The sequence below is a fragment of the Rhinoderma darwinii genome, chromosome 12 (assembly GCF_050947455.1).
Source record: "Rhinoderma darwinii isolate aRhiDar2 chromosome 12, aRhiDar2.hap1, whole genome shotgun sequence".
Taxonomy (NCBI): domain Eukaryota; kingdom Metazoa; phylum Chordata; class Amphibia; order Anura; family Rhinodermatidae; genus Rhinoderma; species Rhinoderma darwinii.
In genome coordinates, this window is record NC_134698.1 from 6,455,526 (window position 1) to 6,479,694 (window position 24,169).

General features: G+C 42.5%; 1 protein-coding gene across 4 annotated transcripts in view; it reads left to right on the top strand.

The window, feature by feature from the left end:
* Positions 1-2,101: 2,101 nt before the first annotated feature.
* Positions 2,102-24,169, top strand: part of LOC142664947 (death-associated protein kinase 2-like) — a 79,770-nt gene continuing 57,702 nt past the window's right edge. For 2 of the 4 annotated variants that reach the window (XM_075844409.1, XM_075844408.1), the window contains exon 1: positions 2,102-2,636. The gene's annotated coding sequence lies outside the window, so the exon portion shown is untranslated. The remainder of the gene's footprint in view (positions 2,637-24,169) is intronic. The other 2 variants (XM_075844406.1, XM_075844407.1) reach the window with 2 other exon arrangements.

Below are 24,169 nucleotides of genomic sequence, written 5' to 3' on the forward strand. Positions count from 1 at the left end.
AAATAGGACAAAACTTTATCCCCCAAGATCTGATCTGCGGTTTGTGGCCTGTATTATATATATATATAAAAGATTTATGTATGTAGTGAGAGTGAGTGAGAGACCCCTATGTATGTATATGCAGATAACCCCTATATGTATACATAGAACCCACTACATGTACAGAATATTCAGAGAACTTCTATATGTACAGTATATACAGAGAACCCTATATGTATATACAGAGAACCCCTATATGTATAAACAGAGAACCCTATATGTATAAACAGAGAACCCTATATGTATAAACAGAGAATCCTATATGTATATACAGAGAACCCCTATATGTATATACAGAGAACCCTATATGTATAAACAGAGAATCCTATATGTATATACAGAGAACCCCTATATGTCTATACAGAGAACCCCTATATGTCTATGCAGAGAGCACATGCAGTAGCCATGAGGATGAATGCAGATCAGATACAAATCCCCTGTGACCAGTATCGGCTGAGCGTGTATCATGATCTGTCTGGTAGTCGGCGACCACGTTATATCTGATGTTTCATGCAGTGTCGTCACAGATAACAGGGATCTGATATGTACCCAGGTCTTTTGTTATATCCTAATAATGGCCGTCCAGTGTAACCCTTTGCAGTCCAGTCTCATATTCGTCCTACTGCCCGGTTTTCTGATCGGGATAGTATATTATATATATAATGTTCTAGAGTATTTATCCATCCGTCACTGTGTGCACACGTACCAACATTTATAGAGCACCTGTCACCCCTCCTGACATGTTTTTTTTTTTTTTAGTAATTACTTGTATTCCCCATGAAATGATAATAATTCTAAAACATATTTTCTTATAACTCTACGTTGTGTCATTCCTCTGTTATTCTTCCTAGGAATTTATCATAAATTGACAACCAGGTGTTACCATTTCCCGAGTCAAAGGGGCGTGTCTCCCCACAGTGTCACTCTGTCAGCACTGCTTGGACAGTGTTAGCCTGTGTAGGGACACACCCCCAACTAGTAACACCCAGTTGTCAATTTATTCATACATTTCTAGGAGGAATAACAGAGGAACGGTATAGTTCTAAAAACAGTTGCTACAGAATTGTTAATTTATGGGCAATACAATTATTTACTGTAACAGACATTTATTGGAGAGGGGACGGGTCCTCTATACATCCCCAAAATCGGGAAATTTAGGCCCCACCCTGTGGGAATGCCAAGTTTTTGTGTAAATTTGCATATATGCTCTGCCCTTTAAGGGTTAAGGGATGTTAGGAGCTCTTGTATTGGATTGGGCTAGTGATAAATCAGCATCCTAGTACATTTTTTATGTGATGCATATCATGCAAATTTTTGTACTTGTCCATAAGTGTAAACATCTTAGTCCTTACGACCTCGAGGATGTACAAGGAAAAAATTCACTGATTGTAAACTGGATTTAAAAAGAACCTGTCACCTCTCCTAAAATTTCTCTTCTAGTAATTAATTCCCCATAAAATAACAATTCTGGAGCATCTTTTCTTAGAACTCTGTGTTCTACCGTTCCTCTGTTGTTCCTCCTACACATGTATGAATAAATTGACAACTGGGTGTTACCAGTTGGGGGGGGGGGGTGTCCTTACACAGTCTGATCACTATCCAATCACTGCTCACAGCTTCAGACTGTGTAGGGACACACCCCCTTGACAAGGGTAACACCCAGTTGTCAATTTATTCATCCATTTCTAGGAGGAATAACAGAGGAACGGCACAATGCAGAATTTTAAGAGATGTTCCAGAGTTGTTATTTCATGGGCAATCCAAGTATTTACTAAAACAGACGTGACAGGAGAGGTGACAGATCCTTTTTAGAGAGTGAAGCAGAACAGCGCCACAACATGGCCAACAGTAGTACTGCATATAGGGCGACTTTGTGTGTCATATTGACTTTATTCAGAAGGTTTAGATCCAGACGGAAAATAATTTTTCTGGAGTGACTTAGGCTACATATATACTGTATTTACTGTGTTTGCATTGAGGTGAATCATCCTACAATGTGTCGGATTATTGTTGCGCTGCACCTTTAAGAGCTCAGTCCCTTCCTGGTTGCTGCATACTATCACCATACAGCTTCCCCAGCAAAACATTGCATTCAAGTCTGCCTATTGCTATCTGTTACAACAGCTTCCTGAACTCCCCCCTCCCCGGCTCCGCAAGGCCCCAACCCTGGAGACCAATGTGATCCATCCAAACTTCACAGCAGATGAAGATCCCTGAGATTCCACCATGCAGGATGCCCTGTGACATCCATCTGCAGAGATCTGCTGCCTGTGCTCCTCCACTCCCCCCCCTGCAGCCTGGACAAGGTAGGCGCCCCTTATCCTTACACTGAATTAACACCTTGATGCCAGGATTTGCTACCTGCTCCCCTCCCACTGATATCAGCCCAACACATCACATTGGGTTTGTATAATAGAAAATAGAAAACAGAAAGCGACACCCCTCCACCCCCTCCCTGACTCCTAATTTGGGGGCTGGAATATGAAAAGTTTCACCAACAGAAAGTGAATATCTGCAGGGAGTTGACTTCAGACCCGAGGGCTGGAGAGAATGGATTTTGGCGATCATTTGGAGCCCCCCACAGTGCTGAGGACTTGGTGAGTGCCCCCCTTCATCCCCTGCCCTATTTGTTTTATTTTGTATCATTTGTACTTTGTTTGTGTCATTTACTCCGGGATTGTTTGTACTGCGAATGTTACAATGTAACAACCTGAATGTGAGTTTAACTGTTTCCTACCCTTGGGTGCTGCGATGGTCATTGAATGAGTAGTGGGTTTTATTTTTATTATGTCGCAGTGGTGTTGGTTTAGTATCTGTCATGGTACAAATTATAACCAGGAGTCCTGCTTTTGAAGGTTCGGATAAAACTTCGACATGATTTTTATAAATTCTTCGTACTCCTTTGAAAGTTGTGTTTCATTACAAATCGCAATTGTTACGTGGTTTTGTGTTTTACGTGGCTTAAAGGGGATCTCCAGGATTAAAGTATAGCATTAAGGTGACTCCGCTCTGAATGTGTCACAGGGTTGGATACACAATGAGGTCTATAGGTGCAGAGTTTCCATAGACCCTAGGGGTCAGCAAGCATCAGCACTCCAGCTGTTGTGATACTACAATTCCCAGCATGCCCTATAACAGTCTTTGGCTGGAATAATCAAGCCTTTGGGGGTCAGTGCATACTGGGAGTTGTAGTTTCACAATAGTGGAGTGTCGAAGGTTGCTGACCCCTGGTCTAGTCTATATATGACATATATAATCCATATCCGTACAATTGGAAACTCATGTCAGGGAGCAAATGACAAAGTATCCACAGCTGCAGCGCTGATTTATTAATCCTGGAGTGCCCCTTTAAGTGACAGAACAAATATATAACCCACTGATTTATTATATTATACCATATGTTAAGGATTAGTCCAAAATTGAGTCCGTAAAAGTAAAAACAGTCTAAAATGGTCTCATCCAAGGTTCTTCCCCCTCTGGGAGATCTGCAAGATGTTGACAGGAGTGATAGTGATGTTCCCTTTCCCCCAAAATCTTGATGCTCTGGAATTGCTCCCTTATACAAGCAGGAGGAGTTCAGCTTATATTAAAATACAGTGGGAAACATCAATTTCCTTCCAATTCCAAAAGTTTTCACAGAATACAGGCTGCCATAAAAGGGAATGTCTGTATTCTGCAGATGGGATTGTTAAACCATTGGTACAAAATATTACTGTGAAATAAAAGTCATCATTGACATTTTACAATTACATCAGACCCAAATGTACCGTCATGTTATATGGTTATCTGATGAAATTGGTCGTAATATGTTTTTGTATGCTAGGGGAAATTAGATTGTAAGCTCCAGGGGCACTTCTGATTCAATATTTTGTGTGATAACCATGGTTTAAGTGGTTCTCCGTTAACATAAAAATACATCTAATACATTAACATAGTATTAGATGTGATCTCACCAGTGAAGTTGCTAGCACTGGGTCTACTGCTCGGTCCTTGGGGTCTCTTGGCATCACCTATCACCATATTCAACTGTATCTGTGTCCTCCCCCTCTACTCATGGTGCCCAGGCAGGGGCGTTGCCAGGGTCTTTAAAGATCAGGGGCACAAGCCCCAAGACATCGGTTTACCCCTGAAAAAAATAAATGATAACATCATATTTATAATTACGGTAGATACATTGTCTCAGCAGAGAGTATCACACATGATAGGCTTAGATACAGGGCCCCAGGAGTAAGTATCCTTGTACTTAGGCTTGGGGGAAATTTGCCATTTCTGGTGCCCCAAGCAAAGTTATATCTGGGGGCTCTAATCAATGACACCTGTAGAGAGTGCCCCTTGTTTATAGTGTCACTACTCCCGTACGGTGCCACACAGAGTCCCCCTGTAGATAGTGCCACACATAGCCCCATGTAGATAGTGCCACACATAGCTCCCTGTAGATAGTGCCACACATAGCCCCCTGTAGATAGTGCCACACACATTCCCCCTGTAGTTAGTGGCACAAACAAAGTCCCTCTGTAGATAATGTCACACACAGCCCCCTGTAGATAGTGCCACACATAGCCGCCTGTAGATAGTGCCACACAGAGCCCCCTGTACATAGTGCCACACAGAGCCCCTGTACATAGTGCCACACACACAGTCCCCCTGTAGATAGTGCCACACACACAGTCCCCCTGTAGATAGTGCCATGCACACAGTCCCCCTGTAGATAGTGCCACGCAGAGCCCCCTGTAGATTTGAATGTGGCAGTCATCCGGAGATAGCCCAGTGCTAGCGAAGCCACTGTGTCCAGGTATCTATTGCATGTAAAACAATGTGATCACTTCCATTTTGGGAGAGAATTTGTTTTGACTCTTTCTCGGATCATCATAGTATGTGTCGGCCGTGGGGATGTAGTCAATATAGGGAATACCAGAGCTTTATTTTACGTGGAACTGATGGTGGTCACATCAATAGAAAAACACTCAAAAAGTTTGACACTATTGGCAAATGTCTAGGTGCGCCGGCCATGTGTCTCCTGGAACTTGTCCAATTGTCCAATATTCCTACTTACTAGTTGTATTCCTCTCACTGCGGAGCAGAATGTGTCGGTGGTACGTATCACTACATGCCACCAACACGTCTACTTGATGTGAGAACATAAAGATCATATTGATCTTCGCTCTGCAAAGAGTGGGGCCAAAAAATTATTCCTAAGGACAAAATGTTTCCATAATAGATAATTGGAATGAGAAACTTTGGCCTTCACCGAATTTCAGTGCAGCGTCTCCAGATCAGGTGGAGCTGTGTGGTGACTAAATGGTTAATTGGATCTTTTATTCTTATTGCTTTTTGACTAATCACTACATAGATAATTCCTGCCAGGTTCCTAATATAAACAATTCATCCCACTGCTTACCCAGAAGAATATCTGAGGAATGCTGCGTAGTGTGGGCCAAGATCTGACGACCCGAAATTGTTATATTTTCGCATTCTGGCACGTTTCACCGCAGGCTGCTTGTGTCATGAGAGACCCATTGTTAGATTTTAAGGAACGGAAACATTTTGGCATAGGAATCTTTGTCTGGAGGATAAATTGGACGTGTTGACTGATCAAAGTGAAGGCGGCCATATTGTGGACTGAGCCAAAACGGACTGACACTGTGAGTTGTCCGGGTTGCGTAATTGGGTGACCTCCAATATCTGGAAATCTGTACACATAAGTCAATTACTATTTCGAAACCATTATAACCGATCCCAGATGTTTACTTGAGCCTCCATCATCAAACCGCCCTCCACATATTGGTTCCAATGGAGATCAAGGTTCCTCCGGTGGTAAGTTGACTGCAGGGGGTCCTGCTGATGGGACGTCCCATGACCAGCTGTTATCGGCAGGGGAACCTGGCACCAAGTATTTATTACCTCTACTGGATATTAAGCCTGATGGTTCCCACTAACATCAATGGGCATGCACAGATTTGCCAACTCCGCCAGAGCAAGAACCACTCTTAGTGGTGAGTCTCTGCTACTCTGCCCAACTTTAACCTCCATATTCCCTAATAGTGTTTTTAAAGTGGACCACACCTTTAAACAACATTTCGCCCCAATACTATGCTATGATGGGCACCGTCTTTTTATTAAAAAAATCCCTGTAGTAATAGATAAATATTTGTTGTGTCCCAATTTGGATGTTCTTAGACAATACAAGCCATAGTGACCGGCCACCAAGAAACATTGTGAAGTCTGTTAAATTTTATGATGAAAGAGGTTTCCCTCATTGTCCCCATGGACACCCAAATTATCGGTACCAGTTGGCCAACAAATCTCTGGTTCTATGTCCAGCTTTACATTACCAGGTTGTATATGGCACGTGAAGCGTTAACTGAGAAGCATTGTAAATATGCTGCCAATTTGCCCCCACACACAGTGGAGATCTGTTAAAGGGTTCCTATATATATATATATATATATATATGTATGTTTATGACCTTTTGTAGGCTCCTATGACCTCCTCACCCGGTAGTGTCGTCTTTCTTCATCTCTGCGTTGATGACGCTTACCTGAGGGTGGAGGACATGGCGACAGCACAGTCTCCTGCAGGGTCGTTTTCTTAGGAATGTCACCTTTTGCCATCTTGGACTTATTAAACAAGTCTTCAAAGAGAATAGAGTCTTCTGGAGGGATTTCAGAAGTGGAAATGGCCTGAGGGGTTTGGGAATGTTAGACCAAGGATCTTGGAAGCCGAAATCCAGTAACATATAGTGTTCTACTACAAGATCACAGAACAGTAGAGGAAGTAATCCGAGACCGACGAACAAAGTGATAATAACCTACTTTACGAGATGTGTCCATTGCTACCCTACAAACCTATTCACTCTTTTCCTCAAAGCTCTATTATCCGTTTCCTTCACAGTATGGAAATAGAATAGTTCGTCCATTACAGCAGAAGATAATTTGAAGATCACAAGATGCTTCCATTCATGGCTGATATTTTTTTATCATGTGCTTTTCAGACAGATATCAGAATTTCCATACAGTTGGGTTAGATGTTGCACATTTGGACTTATTGTTCACTGTCTTGAGATGCTACCTACCATAGGAATGAATATTCAATGCAGTCTAATGCAACAGCAGCCCCTACAAGATCATGGAACTCGCAAGAGCCTGTTGGGGATCAGGCGTGATTTCCACTAAAAAATGGGATTGATGGGAGGAGAAAGTTCCACAATCATACTTCGAGCCCACAATACAACTCGAGACGTGCGAGACTTCATGGACTCTCTGTATTATAATTCTGGCCATAGACATAATAATAATTGCATGGTTCAACATGGCCAACAAATGAGCCATGGTCCAATTGGGTATGGTTGGCCCTGTTAGATGTCACAGCTGGGACTCGGTTGTATTCTAATTTGTGGCAGATCAGACATTATAAAGCAAGTACCCACAGAGATGTTTCATTTTTGGGATCCTTGTCTGTGCATTTTTGTATATGTTTGAAATGCTACAAGTCCTGTTGAATCGGTAATCCATCTTTTGGACACATCCCATCTCATGTTTATGGTCAGTTTTTAAAGGTGACGATCTTGAACAATCCTACCATTAATGGCAATTCTAAGAAGTGGTTGTCCAGGTGTAGTCTTACATGGTGCCCATTCAAATCAATTGGTAATCATGTAATACATGATCATGTTCAGTGGTCCAAATCAGAATCTGATATGCAGCAGTTCTTGGCTTTGGTACATAGACGACATCCTGGGTGACGGACCGCGCTATAATGTCAATATGACCTAATTGGCCATATGGAAATGGGTTGCTGATACGGAACAAGCCCTTTAATGATAATAGTATGATGCTAAAAGAATCTGTTTCAACCAATGGGACGCATTTCCACCAGTCAAAACAACCACATTTCAAATATAGCCCTTTAAATGTGAGTGTTTCAATAGTACAAAATATTGCTCACTGGTGATACCAGGGGCAAATCGACCTGTTAATATTGAGCTGTAGATAGTTTTGTGTGTTTTTGGACTTAACTCCACAATCCTGACCCATAGGGAATTCAAAGACCTCCATATTGATTCCTTTAGGGATGTATTTTTGAGTGGTGATAGCTGTGCTCTATGATTAAATTATATTTTTATGTTGTTTTGCGTTAATAAGTAACACCACAGAAGTTACAAAAAAAACAAAAAACATTTCTGATGTTTCATTCCTGGAATATTTGTGCGTTGCCGGTATTTCTAGTGGAAATAATATAATTCTGGGTATAATTGCTGGACAGTGCAGCGTCTATCTCCGCTGTGAATGGAGTTTTTAACATTCTGTGTTTGTCCACTGTTCTCTTTTGATTATATAACTTGTTTCTGTTACTTGATGAAAGGCTTTTATTGTATTGATGTGTCCCGTCTGCTGATAACATCTGTTTTTCAGAGCTATTGTCCCCCAGAAACTCCTAAAAAACACATTCCACAATTAATTACAACCAGAAGGGCTAGGGATCTATCCGGAAGCTTATCATGAACCAGAGTGAGGCATCAAACGCTGAAGAATTCCATAAACATTGGATGTTTGTTGGCAGATCCAAACAAATTTGGTGGATCTGCTGATGTGGACATCCTAGAGAGGGTCTGTTGGTCAGGACGTCGTCTATGAACCAGAGCCAAGAGCTTCTGCTGATCGGCTAATGTCTACTACGGCGCACCAGAATAGTCTGGATCGATCATCAAATATCTAATGTCTGTGGTCACAGCCATAGGCATTAGATTGCTGTTGGCCAAATGATGTTGGAACAAAAACTTTCAACCTCTACTCCCTCAACAACGTCTGCTTTTTGGCCAATCGGTTCAATAGAGCCGAAGCGAAGACACCTCTGGCTTTGTTTAACTCCTGGAGAAACTATAGGCTTCGGGTGCCCGTTCACCTCAGCGGTAAGTCTTCCGAACCCAGCGATGTTGGCTAAACCCGCCAATTTTGGTCAGACTGGTTCGATCATCCAGCAGATGTTGGGGGAAAGAAGATCAGGCATGTTGGATTTCAACATGCCCGATCCTTTGTTCCTACGGGATATAAGCGGCTGCCAGAGGAGTAGGGCAGCAGCTTATTCCGCCTCTCCCCATTGAGTTGGCAAGTCGGTAAGAATAGCTATGGGCCGATAGCTATCTAAAGTGTATGGGCAACTTTGGATATAAAAAAAATCCAAGAATAATATAGGTCAGGGAGTAAGGAATAGGGATTATAGACTGTAGCACAAATTTTTATCCATGTACCTTACTCTCCACCATGAACTTGCACCGTCCTTGGATTTTTCTCCATGCGCTGGTAGGGCCTGGGGTCTATGTTCTCCATTAGTCACTAGTACCTACAGTCAGAATTCTCCATTAGGCAACATTAGATATTCAGTCTACCCTAAGTGCCAAGGCCTGTGATCTCTGCTTCACACTAGCTGCCAGGACTGGAGCACAGATCAAGGAGTTACCACATGCCACTTAAAGGGCCAGTATAACTAAAGAACAAGTTATAAAAGTTCAGCTTGTAAAAAGATCTGCAAATATCATTAACACGTGTATTTAAAGAGGACCCGTCACCTCTCCTGACATGTCTATTTTAGTAAATACATGTATTCACCATGAAATAAGAATTTTTTAACATATTTTCTTAGACGCTACCTCTGTTATTCATCCTCGAAATTTATGAATAAATTTACAACTGGGTGTTACTAGTTGGGGGTGTGTCCCTACAATGACTGACACTGTCCAATCAGTGCTGACAGAGTGAGACTGTGCAGGGACACGCCCCTTTGAGAAAAGGAATGGTAACACCCAGTTTTCAATTTATTCATAAATTTCTAGGAAGATTAACTGAGGAATGGCACAATGCAGAGTTCTAAAAAAAAATATGTTCCAGAGTTGTTATTTCATGGGAAATGGAAGTATTTACTAAAACAGACATGTCAGGAGAGGCGACCGGTACTCTTTAAAGGGCTTGTCCCAACTGAACAACCTTTTATTGTGAAGCTGCCCTGGGGATCGGCTAGAAACCTCTAAGGTGCTATCACCAATGGAAGTAGTGAAGAACAGCCAGTATTGAATTTTTTTTATTTTATCAAGTAGTGATGCGTTTCAGGGCACCTGGGTACCCTTTGTCAGTGAAGTGTCCCCCTATATGATGTCCATGTTCACTAATAGGAATATAGAGCGGGTTTATCAAGATGTGACAACCCCCTGTTCTTGAAGGCACTAGACATAGGAGAGATAAAGTAGTGATTTTGGGGACAGGGATCTTTGATTGTCTGTCCATTGTCTCATTCAGAGTCCCCCAAGGTCTGCATCCCGGCCTGCAGAAAACAGAGCACAGTTTTAAAAAGACTAATCTCATTCCTGTTGCATCCGTACAGGTTATGATCTGACTTATTACAAGAGGAAATGAATCTTTAGATAAGGAACTAAAAAAAAATAAAGAAAAAAAAATGATGTTATTATAGGTACATAAACACTAGCAGTCATGTCCATGTGCTAGATAAATAAAATAGTAGACCGTTTTCTTGAATTTTTATACGGAATGATGGAAGGTTACACAATGGTGTAACACGCTGAAAGAGGACCTGTCACTAGGTAATCTAAGCTGAACGGTTTATTTGACCTGAATGGCGCTGTCTCCCTGATTCCAGCGCTGTTTTTCTTTTTTTCCTGGACCCTGCCGTTCCGGAGATATGGCCCACTGTTATGTTGGCTCCCTATATGCTAATTTGCTGTAGTTAGCCAACAAGGCGTGAACTACCCCCAAACTGTCTCGTGCTGATTTGCCAGAATTAGAGGCAGGGAAGTTAGCTCCACCCCATTGGCTTTCTACTGCAAATTAGCACAGAGGGAGCCATATCTCTGGAATGGCGGGGTCCAGAAAAAAAATAAAAACAGCGCTGGAATCAGGGAGACAGCGCTATTCAGATCAATTTATATAACCTAGTGACAAGTCCTCTTCAAAAACACCCTCACAGCCGCTAGACAAATGTTTTCATAGATTTCTTATTATTATTTATGTAAGGCAAATTCTTTAGGACCGTGAAATAAAATAGAGTAAAGCTGGCCACAAACTGCCCGGCTTTTCAATCCAGTCCAACAGTTGAGCCAATTAATCTGCATAGAAAAGGGTAGGATTGGATTTACTGGAGTGACAGAACCACCAATGGGTAGCAAGGACTGGCCGTTAATGGGCAGCTTTAGGGTCCCTTTCCACATCCTATTTTAGGCAGAAGTATAATAGGGCTATATGGCTGTAGGTGGCGGCGGTTTTGGGCATTATTATTATACATCATTAGACTTTATTTTTTATATTTTGCACAGTGCCGATTCATCTGCTTCAGTCCCTTACCCAGTGGGGATTCTCATTTCATTTTCCCGACGGCAGGCAAACAATGAAGCCAGTCTCATAGGAAGCTAATTAACCCGTCATCTTGTTATTGAACTGTAGGCGGAAATCCCGGTATTTTTACACAGACACCCGTCATATCAAACTGACGTATCACTGATTCTTGTGATGAACAAACCAGAAAACACTGAGGCAATGACACCGGGTCAAGGAATTCTAGGATTTTTTTAATTGATTTATTACCCATAATCTGTGGCTCAATCAGGAGAATATAATCTGAGAAAATTGGTCGTGTGATGTCATGTTTAGAGATTAATAGGCGTTCCCCAGTGAGAATTTTCTGAACTTCTCACTTCGTCCTCTTTGTAATTCTGGGCACGTTGAGACTTGGTCAGGAATTCTGCTTGTTATAGACTGATTTTATAATAATCCAGCAAGGAAAGTCTACCCGCCAACGAAAACGAATGGAGGCGGTAATTCTGTGAGATTAGCCGGCATCGGTGATGTCACTTGTTCTAAATCAAGTGCTTTGTTTTATATTTAGAACCAAGTCAACTCCAAGGTGAGTTATATGAAGTTATATATTTTTTAATAATTCATCCAGTTCCTGGAGGTGGCAAAGAATTTTGTAGTACAAAATTCAATTTTGTAAAAAATGTTTTGGGTATTTAGCACTTCATTTTTGTGTTGGGAATACAATATAAAGGGATTCTTAAAAATTATTTTACATTTAGAAAGTCGTATTTCTTTTATGAGTAGATGGGATGGGGAAATTGTCTTAAAAATTATAATTTGGAATTTGTATTTTTTTAAATTTTTTGATAGTGATCAAAAGGTGCTAATGCTTTTGGAAAATGAGGGATCGGCCCTCCATACCATCCAACATTTCAAAAATAATAGAAAAAACCCCAAAAGATTATCATGTACTATGGGAAATTCCATAATAACACTAGCCTTCTGTCCCATTGTATTCCATGTATACAAATCATTGCTATTCGAGACAAATAATCCCCCTAGGGGCCACTGTCTAGGTAGTCCAACCAGTCCACCAGTATGGATACGTCTTTCGATATCCATGAGATTATCGTGTACATGTGAATAATATTATCAGCAAAGAAATTAAAGGGTTTCTCAGAAAATTCACAATCTGGTCGGACAGGTTTTTGTTTTAACATTGTAGTCGACCCCCCCTCCCCCTCTTATAGAATTTATTCTCAAAAATTTCAAATTTCACCCAAAACATGGAGCATAGAAAATACAATAAATTTTGTAATACAGATCCACTCTAAAATACAAAATGTAACCAACTACTCCTAGAACTAGTGACCTCCTATGTGGTAGAGGGGCCCATGGGCCCACCCGGGCACCAGGCCTTAGTGAGAAAGCCATGTCCCCCCCCGCCCCCTACAGGATATCTGAGCCTCTCGTAATAGTCTGCTACACATCACAACATTCGGTGCAATATATCAACTTTATCAACCATTAGGGTTCAGGTCACGGCCCTTTTAAGAAAAAAATTTCTAGGATTTTTGTCGAGAGCTCGACACTATTTTTGGGTCGTAGATGTTTGTTTTTCATTGTGTGTAAATCCAGCGTTTCGGTGATGATCATGTGAAGTATCTTGGTTATGTAGTACAAGTGGTAATGAAACGCATACCGTCTGGCCCATTGTACCATAACGTGTTCTTCTGGTTGGGTCACCTGCATTTCCTGAAAGTCATATTGTTTATAGTATTTATCTGACTTTTAGGGTCAATGTAACCTAACGATTAAAAAAATAAAATAAATCTCTTCTCTGATGAAAATCAAATAAAAGTAAACTAATAAAAATTAATAAAAACAAAATCTTCTAATTTTTTAAAAATGTTTTTTACATTTTTTGGGCACATTCATATTATCTATTTGTTTTCCTTAATGACTAGGGATCTCTTCATAGGGAACACTGTCTCCTATACACATATGCACCAATTTACCCCCCCCCCCCCCCCCCCCCCCCCCCCCCCCCCCCCCCGATTTCAAAGACATTCCAATATTTTCTTAGGGGGCATACATTGCAAGAGAGCAAGAGACCTTCAAATATTTGAATCATTTTCTCTATGGGCAATTGTTCTGATCCTTGTATTTTGGGTATTTTTCCTTTTCTCTGCTAGTGTCTGCACCCCCTTCCCCTCAACTCTGTCATCTATTTACTATTTTAAACGAAATATTTTTTTTGGGAAGCTGCACTCCCTCCTCTCCCTCCTTTCTGTCATCTATTTACTGTTTTACACTAGAAGGATTTTTTGGGAAGCTGGAGCTGCATCCCCGCCTCCTTGTTCTCTTTGTCATTTATTTACTGTTTTACACTGAGGTATTTTTAGGAGGCTGCAGCTGCAAATTCCTCTCCCCCACCTCTCTGTCATCTATTTACTGTTTTACACTAGAGGGATTTTTTGGTAAGCTGCAGCTGCATCCCCCTCCTCTCCCTCCTGTCTGTTGTCTACTGTGTTACACTAGATTAATTATTTGGGTAGCTGCAGCTGCATCCCCTCCTCCTTGTTCTCTCTGTCATTTATTTACTGTTTTACACTAGAGGGATTTTTTAGGAAGCTGCAGCTGCAACTTCCCCTTCCTTCTCCTCTCTGTAATTTATTTACTGTTTTAAACTAGAGGAATGTTTTTGGTAAGATTCAGGTGCACCCCCTTCCAACCCCCCCCCCTCTGCCATCTATTTACTGTTTTACACTAGATTGATTGTATGGAAAACTGCAGCTGCAACACCCTCCCCCCTCTATATAATCTATTTACTGTTTTACACTAGATGGATTTTTTGGGAAGTTGCAGCTGCATCCCCTCCAACCCCTTCTCTCTGGCATCTATTTAATGTTACCAGTGCCGTCTGAGCGGTAAACTTCACTGTACTTTATTAATGTTTTACACTATATGATTTTTTTGGGAAGCTGCCGCACATCCCCACCTCCCCCTCCTCTCTGTCAATCATTTACTGTTTTACACTAGAGGGATTTTTTGGTGAAAAGAAACACAAGAACACAAGAAGCACAAGAAAATGGCGACGGCACTCTGCGAACACTAATGCCACCTAAGCCACTAAATATAAATAAATATGCATTACTGCTAAATCTACTTACAATGCGAAAGGTTCTTAGTGCACATTTTGATCAAATTGTGTGAGCCCACCTGCCACGACAAGGCGACCTCTATGAGGTGGGAACCTACGCCACACATACACCCAGACCTGGGACTAAACCTACATATTCTTGGGGATGGTAGGAACCAGCGTTAAACTAATTAAAATCACAGAGGGCAGAATGGGAGGAGTGCAAGATCAAAAATGTATCTAATTTTGCAAAGGATTCTGGGAAATCGGTCATTATTCCTATCACCATTTATAGGTCCCCCTTGATTTCGACTCCGCTCATTTGCACTGTTTTCAGACCTTCATGTCTCATATAGATTATATTTGTCAAGCTTTATGCCTTATATAATGACAGAAGTGCCCGATCCTCTGTAAGGACGAGATGACATTGGGATGAGTCACTCACCACTTTTCTTATTCCTTAAACCTCCGCAGCCTCTTTACTGATTGTTTCCCCTAGGTTGTCCGGCCGCTCGGACCCTCCCATTTCTCTGATGTTTCCACCATTTCTTAGAACTGCCTTTTTCTTTCCACATTAAAAGCTTATAAGATCCAGCTGTTCTACCCGAACTCTGCTGAGCGTCACCTTATAAGCCGCTTTCTGTCAGCAGCTGCTGCAGTACTTCTTCCGATTTATTCCATTCTGCCCTCGGTCCAGCCTGCAGAGATATTTATTGTAAGCGCTAACATTACACCGCCGGCAGCATTACTGCCTCATACCTGTAGTTCCCGTGGAACAGGACTATCCTTATTACAAGAATGTTCCCCCTGGTTAAAGATGGCGTCTTGAATAAATTATTAAGAAGGGTAGTTAAGACTTTAGGTAGATGGCTGCTACTGCTGAGCGAAACCAATGGGTATGTATGGAGTTCCGGCCCTTTAAGGGGATGTATGAGAAACAGCGCCACTCTTTATTCATAGGTTGTTTCTGGTACTGCAGTATTAAAGTTCATGGAATGAGCTGCAATACCAGACACAGTCTATGGATAAGAGTGGCGCTGTTTCTGGAAAAAACACTTTTTAAAAAGAAATAAATAATTTCATTTAACCCCTTTAGTTCATGGAGGTTTGTATCCGGCGATTATAAGGGAGAGTAAATGGGATCAGGGCAATAGCTGTACCCCAAAGAAACCATGATTTTCAGTGAAAAGGAGGAGGGGTGAATGTTGCCTGGCATGGAAATCACACAAAAGCCTTCCCATTTGATTTGGGTCATATGACACACTTAAAGGGGGCTTCCATTTTTCCAGAGTACTTTAAGAAATAAATACTGAGCCCTGATTGGCTGCAACAAGATCAGTATAACTGTTGGACAGGTTTAATACGCGCGGCCCTTTGCATGTCAATTCCTCACCCTTTTTAAAATCTCTGCTTGCCGTCGGTGAATAGGAACATTCCCATTTAGATTCAGGAGTTGAAAAGCCTGTACAGATCGAATACTTTTAACAGCTGAGGGTTTGCTACAATTGCATCTAGATCGGATAATTCTCTGTTCACTAAACTCAGGAGCACAAATCAAATCGTTCCTGTCCTGATTGAGTTTGCTACAATGTATCAGCCCGAAATCCAGTCTGCTCAGCTTATAGAGGATTGATTAGACGATACATTGTAGCAAACCCTCAGCTTTTTTCTTTTTCTTGCAATGGCTCCCATTAGATATAGAATTATCGATGTGTCACCGTATTGGTGCCCTGGGGCTGTCGTCGCACTCACTTTTCTATATGTAACCCCTTCTTCATCCTCGGTAGATAGGGCCATATTAGATTTGTGGTGCTCCTCTCCTCCCACGCAGCCGGCTTCTTCTTCCAGGCGATACAAACTGAGACCATTAGTATTCAGCAGATCTCTCGCACAAACACAGACACGAATTACACGTTATTTTTTTATTTCTGCGTCCTCTGCTCTCCTCGGAGATTTCTGATGAAGCGGCGGCCGGTGTCGGAGGGAATGTGAAGATGTTCAGTCTCCTGCAGCTCTTGGGGTGACTACGGAGAAGTGGGGGAGGGAAATGTGATCACATTGCTGCTGTAAGCAATAAATACTCTCATGATGTTTCTAATTAAAAGTTTATCGATTCTTAAAGGGGTACTCCGACTTTATAATATTAATCCTTTCAGGTACTATCCGTGTAATAACCAACCACATGGAGGGGTTATGGTATTGTAGCCGTTGTGTTGTACTTTATCAGCAGGATGATGAGATGATGTCTCCATGTAATGATGTCAGCGTTCTGAGATTACATCACACAGCGATTGGGGTCTGACCTGGCAAACAGCAGTAATGCCCGCCATACCCATGAGACAACTGGTGGGGAACAGTCGCTCGGCTAATGGCTATCTTTCTTGACACCGCCATAAACATGCATTCTGTCGCTTGGAGGTGACTAGACAATGACGCTGACACTTGGGGTACAGGCTAATGAGACTGACACTTGGGGTACAGGCTAATGAGACTGACACTTGGGGTACAGGATAATGACACTGACACTTGGGGTACAAGATAATGATACTGACACTTGGGGTACAGGATAATGATACACTGACACTTGTGGTACAGGATAATGATACACTGACACTTGGGGTACAGGATAATAATACACTGACACTTGGGGTACAGGATAATGATACACTGACACTTGGGGTACAGGATAATGATACACTGACACTTGGGGCACAGGATAATGATACACTGACCCTTGGGGTACAGGATAATGATACACTGACACTTGGGGTACAGGATAATGATACACTGACACTTGGGGTACAGGATAATGATACACTGACACTTGGGGTACAGGATAATAATACACTGACACTTGGGGTACAGGATAATGATACACTGACACTTGGGGTACAGGATGATCACACACTGACACTCGGGGTACAGGATAATGATACACTGACACTTTGGGTAAAGGATAATGATACACTGACACTTGGGGTACAGGATAATGATACACTGACACTTGGGGTACAGGATAATGATACACTGACACTCGGGGTACAGGATAATGATACACTGACACTCGGGGTACAGGATAATGATACACTGACACTCGGGGTACAGGATAATGATACACTGACACTCGGGGTACAGGATAATGACACTGACACTTGGGGTACAGGATAATGATACACTGACACTTGGGGTACAGGATAATGATACACTGACACTTGGGGTGCAGGATAATGATACACTGACACTCGGGGTACAGGATAATGACATTGACACTTGGGGTACAGGATAATGATACACTGACACTTGGGGTACAGGATAATGATACACTGACACTTGGGGTGCAGGATAATAATACACTGACACTTGGGGTACCGGATAATGACGCTGACACGTGGGGTAAAGGATAATGATACACTGACACTTGGGGTACAGAACAATGACACACGGACACTTGGGGTACAGGATAATGACACTTGGGGTACAGGATAATGACACTGACACTTGGGGTACAGGATAATGAGACACTTACCCTTGGGGTACAGGATAATGAGACACTGACACTTGGGGTACAGGATAATGACACTTTGGGTACAGGATAATGATATACTGACACTTGGGGTACAGGATAATGATACACTGACACTTGGGGTACAGGATAATGATACACTGACACTTGGGGTACAGGATAATGACACTGACACTTGGGTACAGGATAATGACACAATGACTTGGGGTACAGGATAATGATACACTGACACTTGGGGTACAGGATAATGAAACACTGACACTTGGGGTACAGGATAATGATACACTGACACTTGGGGTACAGGATAATGATACACTGACACTTGCGGTAGAGGATAATGATACACTGACACTTTGGGTAAAGGATAATGATACACTGACACTTGGGGTACAGGATAATGATACACTGACACTTGGGGTACAGGATAATGATACACTGACACTTGGGGTAGAGGATAATGATACACTGACACTCGGGGTACAGGATAATGATACACTGACACTCGGGGTACAGGATAATGATACACTGACACTCGGGGTACAGGATAATGACACTGACACTTGGGTTACAGAATAACGATACACTGACACTTGGGGTACAGAATAATGACACTGACACTTGGGCTACAGGATAACGACACACTGACACTTGGGGTACAGGATAATGATACACTGACACTTGGGGTGCAGGATAATAATACACTGACACTTGGGGTACAGGATAATGACGCTGACACTTGGGGTAAAGGATAATGATACACTGACACTTGGGGTACAGAATAATGAGACATGGACACTTGGGGTACAGGATAATGACACTTGGGGTACAGGATAATGACACTGACACTTGGGGTACAGGATAATGAGACACTGACACTTGGGGTACAGGACAATGAGACATTGACACTTGGGGTACAGGATAATGATACACTGACACTTGGGGTACAGGATAATGATACACTGACACTCGGGGTACAGGATAATGATACACTGACACTCGGGGTACAGGATAATGATACACTGGCACTTGGGGTACAGGATAATGATACACTAACACTTGGGGTACAGGATAATCATACACTAACACTTGGGGTACAGGATAATCATACACTGACACGGGGTACAGGATAATCATACACTGACACTTGGGGTACAGGATAATGACACTGACACTTGGGGTACAGGATAATAATACACTGACTCTCGGGGTACAGGATAATGATACACTGACACTTGGGGTACAGGATAATAATACACTGACACTTGGGGTACAGGATAATGATACACTGACACTTGGGGTACAGGATAATCATACACTAACACTTGGGGTACAGGATAATGATACTGACACTTGGGGTACAGGATAATGAAACACTGACACTTGGGGTACAGGATAATGATACACTGACACTTGGGGTACAGGATAATGAAACACTGACACTTGGGGTACAGGATAATGATACACTGACACTTGGGGTACAGGATAATAACACTAACACTTGGGGTACAGGATAATGATACACTGACACTTGGGGTACAGGATAATGATACTGACACTTGGGGTACAGGATAATGAAACACTGACACTTGGGGTACAGGATAATGATACACTGACACTTGGGGTACAGGATAATGAAACACTGACACTTGGGGTACAGGATAATGATACACTGACACTTGGGGTACAGGATAATAACACTAACACTTGGGGTACAGGATAATGATACACTGACACTCGGGGTACAGGATAATGATACACTGACACTTGGGGTACAGGATAATGATACACTGACACTTGGGGTGCAGGATAATAATACACTGACACTTGGGGTACAGGATAATGACGCTGACACTTGGGGTAAAGGATAATGATACACTGACACTTGGGGTACAGAATAATGAGACACGGACACTTGGGGTACAGGATAATGACACTTGGGGTACAGGATAATGACACTGACACTTGGGGTACAGGATAATGAGACACTGACACTTGGGGTACAGGACAATGAGACATTGACACTTGGGGTACAGGATAATGATACACTGACACTTGGGGTACAGGATAATGATACACTGACACTCGGGGTACAGGATAATGATACACTGACACTCGGGGTACAGGATAATGATACACTGGCACTTGGGGTACAGGATAATGATACACTAACACTTGGGGTACAGGATAATCATACACTAACACTTGGGGTACAGGATAATCATACACTGACACGGGGTACAGGATAATCATACACTGACACTTGGGGTACAGGATAATGACACTGACACTTGGGGTACAGGATAATAATACACTGACACTTGGGGTACAGGATAATGATACTGACACTTGGGGTACAGGATAATGAAACACTGACACTTGGGGTACAGGATAATGATACACTGACACTTGGGGTACAGGATAATGATACACTGACACTTGGGGTACAGGATAATGATACACTGACACTTGGGGTACAGGATAATAACACTAACACTTGGGGTACAGGATAATGATACACTGACACTCGGGGTACAGGATAATGATACACTGACACTTGGGGTACAGGACAATAACGCACTAAGATTTGGGGTTTAGAACAATGACACCCTGACACATGGAGTAACAGAACTATGAGTGTATGAAATCTGTGGGAATCTTCATGTGTAGCGTTATTTGATGTCAGGGAGTTGTGTGGAGTTGTGTGGAGTTGTATAGAGTTGTGTGGAGTTGTATAGAGCTGTGTGGAGCTGTGTGGAGTTGTATAGAGTTGTGTGGAGTTGGAGTTGTATAGAGCTGTGTGGAGTTGTATAGAGTTGTATAGAGCTGTGTGGAGTTGTATAGAGCTGTGTGGAGTTGTATAGAGCTGTGTGGAGTTGTATAGAGCTGTGTGGAGTTGTGTGGAGTTGTATAGAGTTGTGTGGAGTTGTATGGAGCTGTATAGAGTTGTGTGGAGTTGTATAGAGCTGTGTGGAGTTGTATAGAGTTGTATAGAGCTGTGTGGAGTTGTATGGAGTTGTATAGAGTTGTATAGAGCTGTGTGGAGTTGTATAGAGTTGTATAGAGCTGTGTGGAGTTGTATAGAGTTGTGTGGAGTTGTGTGGAGTTGTATAGAGTTGTATAGAGTTGTGTGGAGTTGTATGGAGCTGTATAGAGTTGTGTGGAGTTGTATAGAGCTGTGTGGAGTTGTATAGAGTTGTATAGAGCTGTGTGGAGTTGTATAGAGTTGTATAGAGCTGTGTGGAGTTGTATAGAGTTGTATAGAGCTGTGTGGAGTTGTATAGAGTTGTATGGTGTTTGCTTTGGACGTCTCTGCTCTTGTATTACACTTCTCCGCTGTTTGTTATACGGGTGTGTTTTATATTCTTCTGTTTTCTTTATTGTTTTTTCCCACATTTCGCTGTTTGTTGTTGTGGCTCCTGATGGACACTATTTGGCTCATTCTATTCATTCATTGTCCACATGTCTCGTCCGCTGAGCCTTTAGTTCCATAGATGATGAAACCATCAACGACTCCTTCCTCATTGTACAATACAGAAGATATAGACAACAATATATAGATATCAAGACCGCAACAGCGCCACCTAGTACGTGATATGCAGCAAAACAAATACAAAAACAATAAATCCCTAATTATCTGGCACCAGAAAATCTGATGATCTAAAATCCATATAAATATAAAATAAAGAACTAATGTTGATTTGTTTGTGAAATCTCAAAAAGTAGAATAAAATTCTAATTTTTTATGTTTTTTTTAAATAAAATTGTAATTAATTGATCATTCTGATATTTTGTTTATTAGCATAATTATTTTTTTTTTACCGTTTGATGAATTTCGCTTTATTGCTCGGTAACAGATTTTTAAATCAATTCCTAATATAGCTCTAAAAAAAAAAATGTCTCCTCTCCGGCTGAAGCCAAATCTAGTTTGTCTGTCTCTGGAAAATACCAAACTTGGAGGAAATTTGTGGAGGACGCGGCTCTGGCGTCTGTCATATAATCCCGCGTTTTATCTCGGTCATCGCTGCGCTGTCCTTGTATAGTAGTTTGGATTGACTACATTTTCTGTGTGGCACTTTTTAAAAAACGGCTCTATCCTCATTAACTTCAGCGTAAAGCAACGCGGTCCCATATCACTGTATATGACAGAGTTCTTAAAGGGAAACCACCTAATTAATAATTTTGCAGGTGTTGTGTTTACTAGGCAGCGGAAGGTGTCACTCGTTACGGAGCAGCAGGTCTAGTGGCATGTGTTGATACTCACTCTTTACAATACTCCGTTTTCTTTTTGATGGTGATGGCCCGCAGGTGTAGGTGACTTTATGACTTGTTGGCTGTTTGTTATTATCACTATAAGGGTAGATACACACGAACGTTGCATTTTTGCGCGTGCAAAAACCATTTGAAAGCTGCGTGTGTCATCCGTGTCTGATGCGCGGCTGCGTGATTTTCGTGCAGCCGCCATCATAGAGATGAGGCTAGTCGACGCCCGTCACTGTCCAAGGTGCTGAAAGAGCTAACTGATCGGCAGTAACTCTTTCAGCATCCTCGACAGTGAATGCCGAACACAATATCGAAAAACCTGTAGAAAAAAAAGAAAAAGTTCGTACTTACCGAGAACTTCCTGGCCGTTGCCTTGGTGACGCGTCCTTGGTGACGCGTCCTTGGTGACGCGCCTCTCGACATCGGGCCCCACCTCCCTGGATGACGCGCCAGTCCATGTGACCGCTGCAGCCTGTGCTTGGCCTGTGATTGGCTGGAGCTGTCACTTGGACTGAATTGTCATCCCGGGAGGTCAGACTGGAGGAAGAAGCCGGGACTTATCGGTAAGTCAGAACTTCGTCTTTTTTTCTACAGGTTCATGTATATTGGGATCGGAAGTCACTGTCCATGGTGCTGAAACAGTTTAACTCTTTCAGCACCATGGACAGTGACTATCTCCTGACGTCGCGTACCGATAATTTTTTTGCCGGGTTCGGCCAAAACGAGTTCGGCCGAACCCGGTGAAGTTCGGTTCGCTTGTCCGGCTTCGCTCATCGCAAAGACACTCCGTTTGGATGTTCGGAAACAGAAAAGCACGTGGTGCTTTTCTGTTTACATTCATCCTTTTGACAGCTGGTGCGCTGTTTCAGTCAGTTCGCACGGAAGTGCTTCCGTGCAACCTGCGTGGTTTTCACGCACACATTGACTTCAATGGGTGCGTGATGCGCGAAATACGCAGAGTTATTGAACCTGTCGCGCAAAAAGCACGGACTGTCTGTACTGCCCCATAGACTTGTATTGGTCCATGCGTGCCGCGTGGTTTTCACGCGGCACGCATGGACCGAATACACGCTCGTGTGAATCCCCCCTAACTGCGTGACAATGTATTATCGCTGCTGTGACCGGTGCGGTGGACTCCGCAGGACTCTTCCGCTGGTGGAGGTCACTTCCTGAGTATAATAGTTTATTGACTGATGACGTCCACTTTCAGTTTCTTTTTTTATTACTTTAGTCCGTTTTATAAACGCTCGTATTTTTTGCCTTCACAAGCGAGATTTGTGTTGTATTTATGTAAAGCGTAAAAACCTACTGTGAAAAATACCTGCCGCTGGATGGAGGACAGTATGCCTCTGAGCTGATGTATCTAATCTTATCATATGTGATACTTTCTGCTGAGCAACTGTATCTAAGCCTATTATCTGTGATACTGTGCTGAGCCTGTGTATCTAATCCTACCATGTGTGATACTCTCTGCTGAGCTGGTGTACTAAGCCTATCATCAAGCCTCCCAATTATCCCGTATCCAGTCCCAGATTCCGGGCGATGTCCCAGAATGCCGGCAACATGTCCCATTTTCAACTGTATTTGCGTCCTCAGGACGCAGATACAGTTGATTAGAATGGTGGAGCAGGAAGCCGTCAGCTCCCTGCTCCACTATTTACGTTGTGATGCCTGCCCTAAGCGACTCGGCGCAAGCAGACGCGATGCAGTGATGTCATCACACCTGCCTACACCGAGCCACAACCGTACAGACCGAAGTAGACCTGCAGAGAGATCTCCTCGATGCGTCATGGGAACGAGGCTAGGTGAGTAGTTATTTTATTATTTTTAGGAGGCACTATGAGGACATTATACTGTGTGTGTGGGGGGGGGGGGGGCACTATGAGGGCATTATACTGTGTATGG